At 39.8% G+C, this 15,238-nt stretch overlaps 1 long non-coding RNA gene across 3 annotated transcripts in view; it reads left to right on the top strand.

Moving 5' to 3' along the window:
- The first annotated feature begins 5,607 nt into the window (after positions 1-5,607).
- LOC130028416 (uncharacterized) overlaps positions 5,608-15,238 on the top strand; it is a 226,799-nt gene continuing 217,168 nt past the window's right edge. For all 3 annotated transcript variants that reach the window (XR_008793173.1, XR_008793172.1, XR_008793174.1), the window contains exon 1: positions 5,608-5,687. This is a non-coding gene — a long non-coding RNA (uncharacterized LOC130028416). The remainder of the gene's footprint in view (positions 5,688-15,238) is intronic.

The following is a 15,238-nucleotide window of genomic DNA, read 5'->3' as shown; positions in this document are numbered from 1 at the left end:
GTCAGCTTATGGGTTGATTTTTTTTAATACAGTGTGGATCACATCTCTTCAGGACTTTCCATTTCACTTCATGGGAAACATTTTCCAATGCCCTGTCAGATTCCACCTGCTCTTCCTGCCACTCAATCATCCCTCTGACCTCACTTCATACTCTAATATCTTTGCTCACAACTCTCTACTTTGTTGGCCTGCTGGCTGGTCCTGGTACACATCTGGTGTACTCTGGCATGGACTATTCTACTTTTTGATTCCTTTGTCTAAAAACTCCCAGACTCGGTCCCTCATATCCTTAGTTGTTTTAATGAAAAAGGCAGCTGGCCTGCGGAGTCACTTATTTACAATGACACACTTCTCCTTTTCAGTAGTTCCTATATTACTATCTAGTTCTTTGTCTGCACAGGACATATCACTATTTAATACACAACATCATTGACTTTTTTTATTTTTATTGATTGTCTGTCTCCCTGCTTTGAGAGTGAGGAAAGGTTTTGGGTCAGAATGTCACCATTCCAGCCCCATGGCTTGAATAATCCTTGAACAGTTGTAAATAGGAGATCCTAAGTATTAAAAGACAGAACAGAGGTCAAAGTGATAGTACAGTGGGTAGACATTTACTTTGCATATGGCCAACCAGAATTCAATCCTGGCACCCCACATGATCCCCTGAGCACTTGCCAGGACAGATTTCTGAGGTCAGAGCCAGGAGTAAGCCCCAAGCAAGGCAAGTATGGCCTCCCCCCAAAAAATATATGTAAAAGAATAAAATCATAATGTGATATATATGTGTACATACATACATACACACACATATATATAGCTTATGAAAGGGTCTAAGTGTTCATATTCATTAGATTTCTATTTAAGTGCAATATTGGTCTCAAGTACCTTTCTTTAAAGTATATCTAAGCATCGAGTGTTGAATAAGAAGTGATTTTACAGAGGGAAAAGCACAGCATACGGTGACCTCACTCATCTGTAGTGTATTGGGAAATAAAACAAATGGTATAAATAGTATGAATTGATAACAAACTCTGGCTATGGAGTACAAACTGAAACACAAGATTTGGAGGTAAGAAGTACATGAACATGAGGGGCATGGGAGCATGAATCGGGGGTTATAGGCTCGTTCAAGTGACAAACTCATGTAACAGTATAAGCCAAGACCATAAATTTCAACCCCATTGCAAACACATTAGCTATAATAAAACTATTTTAAGATAACTGTCACTGTAGCAGTGTCCTCCCGTTGTTCATCGATTTGCTCCAGCAGGCACCAGTAGCATCTCCATTGTGAGACTAGTTTTTACTGTTTTTGGCGTATTGATATGCCACGGGTAGCTTGCCAGGCTTTGTCACTCAGGCGGGATACTTTCAGTAGCTTGCCAGTTTCTCTAAGAGGGATGGAGGAATTGAACCCAAGTCAGTCGCGTGAAAGGCAAATGCCCTACCAGCTGTGCTATTGCTTCATCCCTATAACTATGATAAAAATTTAAAATATAAGTAGGAAAAGGAATTTTAGAAGGACACAAAGATATGGTTACTCGCCAATTTTAGTTTTTCTATCAATAGTGCTTAAAATGGAATTATAATTTATTTGTAAGTAAATGATCAAAATTCTGAGTTTACATATTCATTAGACATCATGGACATTCTAATTATTAAAATGTCTTGGAACAAATTAGCATACATAATAAGTAAACTTCATATTATGAAAAATAAAAATGCCCTAAAAATTTTAAATTTTGATTATAATTAATTTTAATTAAATTTAAATTTTACTTTAACTTAAATTTAAACTTTAAATTTAATTTTAATCTTATATGTGACTTAAACAGTCTTTGGGAAACTGTCTTGCTATGATTTCTAGCAGAACCTCTGAAAATTTCATTCATTTATTCATTTGGCATAGGGGCAGCACATAGTAGTGCTTATGGATGACTCCAAATTTAGTGCTCCAAGTTATTCCCACTGGTGCACACAGGACTATGAGCTACCAGTGTTCAGAGTTGCAATTCTTTAATACTCATTATGCTTTCTAGGCCATTGAGCTATTTCTGTGGTTCAATCCGAGCATTTTAATTTCATCGATTTGCTCGAGTGGGCCCAGTAACGTCTCCATCATGAGACTTGTTGTTACTGTGTTTGGCATATCGAATACGTCACGGGTAGCTTGCCAGGCTCTGCCGTGCAGGCGAGATACTCTCGGTAGCTTGCCGGGCTCTCTGAGAGGGGCGGAGGAATCGAACTCGGGTAGGCCATGTTCGCCACTTGTAAGGCAGACGCCCTACCGCTGTGCTATCGCTTTGGCTGGAGTGATAGCACAGTGGGTAGGGCATTTGCCTTGCATGCAGCCTACCAGGCAGACCCGAATTTCTATAAGATATTAATATTTTTTGAAAATCTCCAGTCTTCTTAAAAGTGCAGATTCTGATTCAGAGGGCTGGCCTAGGATCTGGGGTTCTCTGTACTGTAGTCTCATGAAGGTGAGAGGGTATGGGTTCTCAGGTCAATGAGCTCAAATTAGGAGAGACATTTTTCTCTAGAAGGTGCTTATTGATACATTGACAACTGGTGTCAATCATCGCTGGGATATCATGGAGAAGTCCACAGTGACAGACACCCCATCACATATCCCATCGGCTGAAAAAACAAGTGGGAGAGGATGTTTCTGCTGGCACTGATGCTGCTGCTGTCTAAAGAATGGTTAGGAAGCATCCTGACAATCCACGAGTAGGATTTATCCCATGGTCATTTCCTCATGCAACAAGGTTTTACAATCAGGTATTTTACAACAGTCCCTCTCTTATTTTCTAATAAAACAGCAGAGAGGGAACAATACCTGAACACTCATTTACAGTGTGGAACTGAATAAGGAGGGATGGGAGGAGCAATTATAGATTTATAATTTGGCATAATACCCTTAGAAATTGTACTTCCTCCCCGGAAGGAGTTCTGTTTGTTTGAAACGAATTCCCAAACATCTCTGGTAGTGGTGACTGATAACACTCAGAATGCTAATCTCAATTTAACTCTGGTTGGCAGGAAAATGGCAGGACAGCAGGCTAAGATTTGTCTGTGTACAGGAAGCTCCATGTCTGTCATTCTGAAGGGGATAATTAATTCAAATATATCTCTGTGCTACTCGGAAAAACTTGGGAAGAATTTTTCTTTATTCAGTATGAACACTTGAATGACTGACTTGGTTCTTGTCTTCTTCTTGACTTTAGGTACATGCTTTTGAGTTAATCATGGTGAAAAGAGAAGTGGAATATAATCTTCCTACCAGTTTTGAGATTGAGTGGCACCAAAGTCCAGAATTCACAGCTCTGTGTGCGCTCAGATTCCTCCCTTATCTCCAGAAAGGAGATGGTAATGATTTTTATTTCTGAATATAAATGGGATGACATTCAACACCTGAAAAGAAAAGAGAATCTTATTCTTTCTCACTTCTCTCCCCAGTCATAAAACCTGGTCCATAGGATATCAGAGCTCAGCATTAGTCTCTACTTTAAGCAACATCAATTAGATCTTCTTATCTTCATAGTATAACTCATTACTGTGACCAGTATTAAATGCGGCATATTTTGGTTTATTTTTTCAAGCAGACTGATTATGTATAATCAGTGGTATAGTAAATCAACCAATATTGTGTTTCTTCCTTATCATTTTCTACCTGAGTACCTGTTCTCTTTCAAGTTTCTTTTCTCTTTTGTCATGTTTGTTTTTTGTACCACACCTGGAGGTATTTAGGGTGTAATCCTGGCCCTTAGCTCAGGTACTCCTGGCCCTTACCTCAGGTTTCACTCCTGATAGAAAACTCTTGGAACCACATGGGATACCAGTAATTGAACCCAAGTCACCTGTGTGCATGCAAAGTGCCTTACCCACTGTACTATCTCTTAAGCCCTATCAAAATGTTTTAAGTGAAAAGGAACAGAGTTGGGAATGATAGGTGATTTTTAAGTCTCTATAAACGTTTACTACTTTATGCTATGATTTTTCTTTGGAGTATTGCCATCCATTATCATAACTATAACATTGATGGTTAATATGTAGTACTTATGATATATCAGACACTAAAAGAACTTTCCATTCATTGACTCACTTAGAGTCCATTAAGTACAACCTTTCTTTTTTTTTTTATTTTGTAAGGTTGGACCACTGTCCTCTCGTTGTTCATCAATTTACTCAATTTACTTGAGTGGGAACCAGTAACATCTCCGTCATGAGACTTGTTGTTACTGTTTTTGGCATATCAAATATGCCACAGAGAGCTTGCCAGGCTATGCCATGCAGGCGGGATACTCTTGGTAGCTTGCTGGGTTCTCTGAGAGGGACTGAGGAATCAAACCCAGGTTGACCGTGTGCAAGGCAAACGCCCTACCCATTGTGCTATCACTCCAGCCCATTTTCTAAGGTCAGACTTCTTCATCAAGACCCTGAACAAACAGTTTGAGGCTTTTTGTGTTCCTGTAGCGAGCAGATGCCATTGAACTACACTAGCACGCTACTGGGACAAATGGAGACCTTACTGGCACCCACTCGAGCAAATCCATGACTAACAGGATATCAAGTGATCAAGTGATCAAATTCTTAACCATTTGAAAAATCAAACAATCAATTCTTTTGTCACTCGATTAACTAACATTCACTAAAATTTGTCTTAGGATATAGGACTACCATTAGATGCCAGTTATGTTTGATTTTCTTTCTCAGCTTTAACGTTCTTTCTATTAACTTTCATCAAGGAAATATATTGAATAAATGTCTTTTACAAAAGTATGTCATTGAATTCTGGTGTTATGTGTATGTGTGTGTGTATGCATGTTATATCTAGGAACAATTTGAATTTCAGGGTGGAAATTTGGCATTCCAGTTTCATAAGAATTATTTTTATGACTTAGTTATAAACCCACAAAAAACAAGCCCTTATAATGTAAATGCTGACATAACCTTTACTTGTACTCAACTATAAATCAAAGTGCTATAAAACTCCATATTTGAAAAGTCAGGCTAGGTAAAATACCGAGTGAGTTAATGTTTGCCGGGAATAAAAAAAATTCAACTGGTTAAACATTTTCTTTTTTAGTTTTGGATGAAACATAGACCTTTAGGCTATCTTCAGTAACACAATAAAACATAAAATGACTATCATAATGCATCAATAGAATTGATAGAAAAACACTTTATGTAAAGAAAAGAAACTTCAATTAAGGGTGTACTATTTTCCAGTCCAAAATCAAATCTATGAATGTCGATGGAAGTTACTTCCTCAAGAAATTTATTTTAAGACTTGTAGGAGACTGAAAAGGTACTCAGTTCTCATTGAGTATTCTGGAAGGAGAAAGAGCACGTGGACTCAAATGGGATATTATGCCAGCAGAATTCTCATTGAAAACTTGATGTCATATGTCATCTGACCCTGCTTTTTCCATCAGGTCATTTCAGGTTAAGGTACTACTGAAAAAGCATAACCAACTTAGTGGGTGAACTGCTGACAAGCTTCAGGGGTTTGGCTGACATTCCAAAGTTTATTTGAGTTAATCTACATTCTCGCTGGCCTGCAGAGCTCAGGGAGAACTGGCTTTTCGGGGAACATTTCCATTACTTCCTGATTGTGCTGGTGTCAGAAAGAGCTCATGGCAAGTACTCAAGGGGACGGAATGGCATCGGAATATTTTTCCCAGGTAAGGAAGACCTTTCTGTAAAAAGGCACAAAGAGTATCTGTTTGTTGTTTATTTGCCAGACATGGCAACTGTTAGGAAGAGGTAGTTACCAAAGCCAGTCTCCCTGGAATGCAGATTACTTGCTTCTGGGGATTATTTGGAGTTTATACTTTCTACAGATGGTTCTGAAGAATGCTATTGATGGCTTAAATAGGTAAAGGGTATCAAGAAAAAAAAATCAGTCTAGAAAAGCAATGTGAACCTGTAGATATGTGCGTTATATTTTTAACTGCAACAGATGATTGACTGAGAAAGTGTTAGACTATTTGAAAACACTAAATTTTACTAAATCTTAGCTATTGGGGTCCAATAACATAATGTGATATATGATGACTCTCAGAGTTTCACATATTCTAGTTTTCCATATGCAATTAAAAAGCCTGGCTTCTTTCTTGACAACTTGCAGTAATAAATTTTTGCTTATGCTTGAATAATAGTCATAACAAAACCAGGATCTTTTTAGACCTCTCAGGTGAGTGAAATATGACTATATACAAAAACAAACGTAGTTAACAGTCTAGTGGGAAAGAAAGAACGGCCTTGCTTAATGACTGGTTAAATAGAAACATGTCCGTTGTTGGACTTTGTTAAAAAGTAGATTCGAGTTGAATTCCGAAAGCCTCGATGAGGCCTCTAGCTTCCTTGAAAGGGAGTGTCTGAGCCCAAAGATCCTTCCCCTGCAATATGAAAAAGGCCCATTTGCCACACCCACCTATATCGGAGGAAGTGTGCAGAGGCAGTAAGGTGAGTCTGCTTTGCACCAATAGTTCATTTCCGGCTGACCTAGACTACATATCACTACCAGGCTTAACTTCCGGCCTGTCATGAGAAGCCCTGGCCCTACGATAGGTGAGGCACAGTTTGAACGCAAAGTAGTAATGACTTGTTTTGACAGGATATTAAAAGTGAAAGAAGGTAGCAGGACATGTCCATATCTTCTCAAGATACAACACTCTACCACTGTCTATTCAAATATGCTTCCTGGGTGCCAGTTTTTATCCAGTTAGATGCAAAGTATTGTGCCCATAGTGGGCAGCCTTTCCTCTGCTGTGAGTAGGGATGAGAATGAGTCTGTGAGAGAGAGGAGTCGGTGAGAAATGTTCTGTGTCTCCAATCCCACACTTCCTTCTGATGCTGGACTGCTTTATATATTTCTTCCACCAAGCAGAACTGGCTTGAAGACCCTCTCAAGCTGGACAACATTCCCAGCAGTGCATTGAGATTCGGGTAGGAAATCCTTGTACAAAACCCAGCCTGTTGCATCACTTGCATTATGCACCTTGATAGAGTGCTCAGGAGCAGCCAAGAAAAGTCTAAACATATAACATATCGCCAAATATGTTGGGCAGTATTTCTCTCCACACATGCTTTCACCCCATCACCACATCTACTTATGAAACGTAAAAGCACAAAAGAGGAGAGAGGAGGAGGGGATAGGAGAGAGAGGAAGAGAAGAGGACAAGAACGAAGAGAGAGAGAGAGAGAGAGAGAGAGAGAGAAAGAGAGAGAGAGAGAGAGAGAGAGAGAGAGAGAGAATATATGAATTTGGCAGGACTGTTTGCAATGCAAGTTTACTTGGAATTAATTTTCTTTCAAGAGCACCTGCCCCTAGGATCCCATGTGGAGGGGGCTTCAGACAGTAGGTTTTTGGGCACTGAGTAGCAGGATGCCCAGGAGTCTGGCGGGAAATGCGGGGGATCTCTTCCCCATGTGCCCGAAGCAGCACCCAAGCCCCTGCCCAGCTCTGCGCTTCTCCTTTTGCCTCTACGCTCAAAAGTGAAATTCTGCACAGTCGGGAGGACTGGTGCAGAGTTAAGCTATGTGGAGCCAAGAAAATAAAGAGTCAGATGTCCCAGCAGCTTTCTGTGCGTCCTGATTGTCACCACCCCCAGAGCAACCATGAAAGTGGGAGGGACCAGATGAAGACATTTAAAAATTGGTTCTGCTCCACGGTGATCTGGAGCAAACTGGGGCTCTGCTGCCGGCGGGCTCAGCTCTGGAGTCAGGACAGGAGCGTGGCAGCCCCTTGCCCCTGGGAACCCGCTTGGACTCCCCCCTCACCTGGGGGCAAGATGAATGAACCTCTTTGTTCTTTCATCTTGCAATACGCACACATATTTCTCTTAACATACTATGGGATGCAACCCAAATCCATGGAAATCCAGCAGCAGTATATACTCCAGTGAGCCATGGCCAACTCCTGGTCTTTGTTGAGGAAGGATCTGAGGGAAGTGAGTGGGTGCGGTGACGGATCATTGCCGTTCATTGGATATGCTGAGCCTCTCTGGGAGTTAAGAATTCCGCGGAGCTCATATGTTATCAGGGGAGAAAGGAAGTGTAGACTTATGTGCAATGTTAACAAACTCACCAAAATGAAACCCTTGGCAATGTAAAGGCTCAAACTTTAAAGCAGTGTATACCAATTGCTGAAGAGGAAATTATAAAAACTTGGGACTTGACTTTGATATGGATCTGCGATGGCATATAAATTGCAGCATGGCCATTTATATAAGCACCCTTTGCGGTTGGGGGATGTTACCAATTGAAGACTTTGTAACACTATTCAAGAAATATTCATAGAAATGGAACAAGTGGGACTTGGAAAGCAGAGAAAAATAAACCTATCCTTTATCAATTTGCATTTGATTTGGCAAAGATTGAGCATCTGCAATTGCCTTGTAGAAATCAAAAATCTTGCAAGTCCTTTAGTAACCTTGGGGATTCTCTAGTAGTGTTAGGGTCTGTCACGAGGAGAGTATTGAGTGGGTAAGGTTGAGACTTGGGTAGATTAAACTTTCTTTAGTTGTTTCTCATTACATCATAAAAAAGTCTGTGTGCTCTGCCAAATTCATTAGGAAAAAAGATCTAAAAGAGGAAGCTCAAAATAATGATTGAGAAAAAGCCAAGCAACTTTAGACCTTTGTTGACATTTGTTCTCTTGAATTGTGTCCTAATGACAATAGAATATGCAACTCTAAAATAAGGTAATTCCCTTTTTTGAATTTTTTTATTTAATCAAAAACCATGAGTTACAAAGTTATTGATTGTGAGTTTTAGGTATATACTATTTCAAAATAAATCCCACTGAGAGTGTCAACTTCCTTCCACCAACGTTCCCATGCTCCATCCCTACCCAACTCTCTTTCCACCCTCGACCCTAACCCCTGTACCGCACTACCATCTTAACAAGCACTTTACAAAACTCCATAGTTACAGCTTAGATCTCAGTGTTGTTGAGTCTGTTCTGGAATTAGAGCTATACCACTCTTCCACATCACAAAATAAAATAATTAAAAAAAAAAAACAAGAACAGCAACTGGGCCTGGAGAGAGAAAGGGGTGGTGGGGGGGGGAGAGAGAGAGAGAGAGAGAGAGAGAGAAAGAAAGGAAGGAAAGAAGGAAGGGAGGGAGGGAGGGAAGGAGGGAGGGAGGGAGGGAGGAAGGAAGGAAGGAAGGAAGGAAGGAAGGAAGGAAGGAAGGAAGGAAGGAAGAAAGGAAGGAAGGAAGAGACAGAGAGAGTACTGGCAGGCAGGCAGAAGACAATTTCAGTCTTGGGGATCGCATATGGTTTTCTGAGTCCCATCAGGAGCGATCTCTGAGTTCAGAGCCAGGAGTAAGCCCAGAGCACCGCTGGGTGTTGCCCCCAAACAAACAAAAACCATCAACAGCAGCATCAATAAAACTCTCACAACATACCTCCAAAAGTAAATAAGTTAATTTCTTTAGTACTGTCATACTGTGGAATGCTACCACTGAACACAATAATTACAAACTTGTTTAACCCTAGTTTTATTTTGTCTCTCTGCAAGTTTCTGCAATTTCCCAACATGAGTGTCTTAGCCTGCCTGGGTTTTACCGTCTGGCACATAGATCTTGTCTAGTATCCTCATTTTATGGAGAAACTTGATCTGAAAAGATCAAGTGATTTGTCCAAAGTCACAGAGAGCTGGCATTAAAATCAAGATCTGTTTTGCAGGATAGCATTTTACCACAATATCCTTCTGCCTTTTTTCCTTCGTGGGTGGACTTAATTTTTGGATGGGAGAAAAAGCGTAAGTTATTCAAAGCCAAATCTAGTGAAAAAGATGGATGGATTGATGCCGAATTCTGCAGCAAACATTCCTTGGGCACTGACTATGTGTGAGGCACCTGGCAAGGGTGGCACAGGTTTGGGAAGGGTTAAAGAAGTGGGTCTTGATTTTAAGTTCCCTATTATAGATTTTAAAAGTAGTGAACAGTGATCAGAGTAGACTTAAATGTCATTTCCTTGAGCCTCCAAGTCTGCATTATATTCCTTCAGTCAATAGGTTTGGATTTATAAAACTACTAGCAGAGCAAGCTCCTACTTTAGTTATTTGTCTATTTGCTGTCCTTTTCAACTCACTATGAGGGGTTTGGTCACCCAAACTCTATGAGCTCATGAAAAACACTATTAATCTTTAAAATGGAAATGAGACCTAACATTTTAGGTAAGGGTGCAATTATTATTTTCTGTGAAACATGTTAGAATTTTTAGAATATTTGTGTACTGCCAAGTTGCTATGTGGATACCTTGGGGGAAAACTAAATCAACACAACCGTCTGTGGTGACAGACCTTTAGTCAATCCTGCTTTATTCTAGAGTTTTTCAAATATGGTCAACGTTTCAACCTGCTGCTTTTTAAAGTCCTCAAACAAAGATAATAATGACTTTGTTCATCTGGTCTGTCTTTTTCCATTAATTTATATGTTGTGGGGATCATTAGCCCCGAAGCCCAAGCTCCACTGTCTGCATCCTTTCCTATTGCTTCTGTAATAAAATCAACGTCTGTTTTTATAAGAAGAGCTCACTATTGACCTATTGTCTGTAGAGTTTTAAGTTAGTTTTCAGGGAGTAAAGTTCACTTCAGAGCTCAACACTTGTTGAATACACAAGAGTTGTCTTGTACATTTTGAAAACCACTATTGCTTCACTGATACGGTGAATAGACATAGTAGATTCCTGAGGGGTGACTACTCAGAACACAAAGCCTGAGTGATTCTTCTGAATAAATGACCTAAATGGGCTGGTTGAGAACGCACCAGGCCTGAGATTCAAATCCTGATATGTGGGTTTCTAAGCTGTTTTCTTTACTTGAACCTGCTTCTTTATAGCACAATGCTATGTGGCATTTCCTTGTTATCATCAAGGCCATTCATTGCAAGTTGTTTGGTACAAATGAGGAAAAAATGGATGAAAAAAAATAGTGATTAGCAGGGTGATCTGGAACTCCTAAATCATAGCCATGAGGAGCTATGCCTTTTTGAAAGAACTCGGAGGGATTTAAATACGTAGAAAGGATTTTCTGGAAAATAGATCACTCAGTTAGTAACCATTTCTTTCACCACCACAGACTTGGTCATTTCCATGGGGATCTAAGCTTGACACTGAGAAGAACCGTCAAACTCTCCCCTAAGCCAGACTCTGCTCAAGCAGTTTATCTCTTTATCTCTGATTCCCACCTATCTCTTTCCTCTCTATAGTCAATGGGATTTTCCACTTTATCATGAGGGAAAAAGCAAATTCGGAAACAGCCGTTCTTCTGAAAAGGAGCAAGTTCAAGAGTTTTTACCCTCAATCCTCATCTAATGGCACACTTGAATTTTAACTGTAATCTTCCATCTTATGAAAAGTTTTAACCAGAAAGCCCAAGATGCTCTTGTCTCTCAATACATGCAATACTGATGGAGCAAGGACAGTGATGTGTGAATATTTAATGGGTATTTAAGTTGTGAAGCTCTCTTAATCTTCTGAATTAACTAGCCTAGTTCTACTTTAAGGTTGGGTGAAATCATTCCATACAGATAAGGATAAAATAAATGCACGAGAAGCATACCTGAGCACATCTTTAGTAGTGGAAATGACTTAATGTGCAATTTGAGAATGGGTTATCTTTAAAAGAGAGGCACTCACAAATATCTTCTAAATCTATGACTAATGTACATGATAATTATGGTAGTTCCAATTCCTCCTCCCAAACCTTGTCAACAAGACTCTGCCAAACTTCTAAACACATACACATATAAAACTTATTAACCCATAAATACAGTTTCCAATCTATGTGTTATAAGCAGGAGTTTATATGTATGTAGTCCAATGAAGCCTACCCATCTTTTAAACACATTAAGATTAGATGTGCATTTATTGTCCTCATCAGAAAAAAGGGTTAATATGGGTAAAAGAATTTTAGTGATCTTTGGATGATTTGAGATAATTCTTGGATAAAATATCTACTTGATAAATAAATATAAGTATTTGATCATCTATATGCATTTTTCTTTCATTTTACTTCAAATGAAATATTCAAAAGTGTGTTTAATAGTTTAATTTTAAAAAATCTAAATGTATGGTGGGCATGATTATTTTCCTCTTCAAAAGCAAGTTTCTGGAAACCAAAATTCCTAGCATATTTAGGTTGGTTCTGAACCAGTTTCAGGAAATCTGTCAAAATGAGACCAATTGGGTCAGTGACTTCTGCTCTATCAGATACTTTCCTTCCTAGCCTTCCTTTTGACTCAGTCGAAACCAATGAAGTAAAAGAGGGAATTAGGAGGAGGGAGGAGCTTCTACCCTCCTCTCTAATGAAAAAATAGTTACCCTCTTCTACCTGCTGCCCTTTTCCTCCCTGCTTGAGACACTGAAATGAGGATGTGATTTCTTAAGTATAGTAATTACTTTGAAATCATAGGTTAAAGAGTATGGAGGAAGAACTACACAATGAAGATGGCCGAGGAAGAGAGCTGTACCGCAGTGGCTCAGCATGGAACCATACCTGCTCCACTGAGAATTGATCCCTGGGAATGAGGCTCACACTGTACCTATGATAATGTATTAACATAGTCATACAGACAGAACCTATGGGCCAAGATAGTACATGTATGAATAGCCAGGCTAAACTTCTCTAAAGATGGAGCGGTCAGGTCAGGGCTTCTCCAGACCAAAGTAGCACTGCGCTGTAGCATTGTCCTCCAGTTGTTCATTGATTTGATTGAGCGGGCACCAGTGACGTCTCTATTGTGAGACTTGTTGTTACGGTTTTTGGCATATCGAATACGCAACAGGGAGCTAATACAGACCAAGGTAGATTTAAAAAATTCTGAGAAAAGAAACCAAGTAGGGAGACCAGCACATTCAAAGGCACAGTGGTGGAGCTGACTGAATATTTTCTCTGCAGGGTGGAAAAGATAAAGCAACTCAGTGAGAGATTAGATATGAAGTGGGGAGAATCCTTATCAGAAAGAGCCTATGAGAACAAACTGCTGAATTTGTACTTAATTCTTATAATACAATGTTATTGAGGGAATAGAGACAACTCATTCCTGTAGTTTATGCATTTGTATTAGATTCTAGTAGTTTTTCTTAATTTTTATCTGACCATAGGTTCCTTCTGGTCTTCTTTCCTTTCTGTGACCCCACTGTGTCACCTGTTGCCCTCCTACTTTCTTGCTATTCTCTACTTTTATGTAATTTTTACCTGTGGTCCCCTTGAAATAAATACCCTGGGACCCTACAGTGGACCATATGGACCCTCGTTGGGAGACACTCTTCTAGAAGTTTAAGAGTTTGTGAAACAAAGAAATATGCCCAGATGGAGAAGAGTTGAAAGAAGGCCATTAATCCTCTAGGCTAATGAGTTCTTGGGGTTCGAGCTATCGTACAACAGGTAGCACACCTGCCTTGCATTTCACAGACCTGGGTTTGATCCCTAGGAATCTATATGGTCCCCATAACCCTCCAGTAGTGATCCTTGGGTGCAGAGTCAAGAGTAAGCCCTGAACACCACCAAGTGTGACTCCAAAACCAAAAAACATAACAAAACAGAAAACACTAGAGAAATTTAGAAAAACGTCCTGCTGGTTTTGATCCCTAGGAATCTATGTGGTCCCCATAACCCTCCAGTAGATCCTTGGGTGCAGAGTCAAGAGTAAGCCCTGAACACCACCAAGTGTGACTCCAAAACCAAAAAACATAACAAAACAGAAAACACTAGAGAAATTTAGAAAAACGTCCTGCTGGTTTCATTGGGAAATTTTCATAGATAATAGCGAGGGATTAAGTCTCTGAGTAGGAAGCAACTGCAGGTAGATTCTGAAGCTGAAGCCGCCCTACAGGCTGGGCTCATGGTGCAGGGACTGAATGGAGATTCTTGTGTCTCTGCATTGGAGTTGAGTCTCCCTTCTCAAGGGGCGTCAATAAGGTGGAACAGCAGCACAGGAATGCTTGTGATAACAGCAAAAGGGTGGGGGGCAGCACTGCTGAGCACAAGCTAGTGTCTCCCTGGACCCTGCTCAACCTTATAGAAAAAGGCCACATTGGTCAAATAAAAAGTTGTGTTGAGTTAGGAAGACAGCTCTTAAGGACTGAGCAATAGTGTGTGTGTGTGTGTGTGTGTGTGTGTGTGTGTGTGTGTGTGTGTAGACTGAAGGAGGGAGGGGAAAAGAGAGGGGGGATAGAGAAAGAGAGAGAGAGGAGAGAGAAAGAGAGAGAGAAAGAGAGAGAGAAGAGAATTTTACAAAATGCCTAACTGTTGTTCCTTTAAAATGTGGAAATCAGGCCTGAGAGACAATAACGGGGTTAAGGTACTTGCCTTGCATGTGTCAGATGGTGATTCAGTCCCCAGCACCACACCCCTAAGACCAACTAGGAGTGATCCTTGAACACAGAGCCAGGAATAAGCCTTGAACATCTCTGGTAGTGGCCCCAAAACTAACAAACAAAATCCCCCCAAGTTTCAAAATCAAGAAACTATCTCACACAAGAAATGCATTGACATCATCATCACAACGATAATAATAATAATGTTAGAAACAGGAATAGGACATTTGGGGGAAAACTTAGAAAGTCACAGTAATATGGATAATCAAAGTTATTCATATTTATTCATGATTTTAAAGATGCATGAATGAAAAATGTCTAAAATTGGTACACTGGAGATTAAAATTGGGACACTTTTTACCATCTTCACAACTTTTCTGTAAATAGAAAACTACTCTAAAACATGTTATGTGGGGAAATATGATATTCAGAGCTCTTACTGCAATAAGAATTAAAGAGGAGATTGAAGAATTACGTGAGTGATTGGGGCACATGATCAGAGCAAGTTCAATATTGAAGACTGAATGTAAAATTTGTAGGTGATTAATAGGTCATGTTCATCCAAGGAAGATGGATTTTTACCATCATACTCAGAGACTCCCTCCTTGCCTCTCAAACATACACATAACCACACCCACCCCTCAACAATTGAGTGTTCACATTTGTGCAAGCTGTAGAAGGTGAGAACATCATTGATTTACAAAGATAACAATAACTAGTTGAGGGAGGGGAAAGAGAGAAGCATGAGCATAAGGAAGATGAAATAGCTTGCTAATACACTGGTTCATCTCTCCTGCAATGAAGGAATAATGAAAAGTATTTAGATACGGAATTTAGGTAAGGATTTGGCCATACTTTAATTTTTAATCTAAAACATATAAATGTATATGTGGATAAT

Source organism: Sorex fumeus, unplaced genomic scaffold (genome assembly GCF_029834395.1).
Source record: "Sorex fumeus unplaced genomic scaffold, SorFum_2.1 ptg000039l, whole genome shotgun sequence".
In the NCBI taxonomy this organism is placed as follows: domain Eukaryota; kingdom Metazoa; phylum Chordata; class Mammalia; order Eulipotyphla; family Soricidae; genus Sorex; species Sorex fumeus.
The sequence above is the reverse complement of the archived record's forward strand: the minus strand, read 5'-3'. Positions and strand labels throughout refer to the sequence as shown.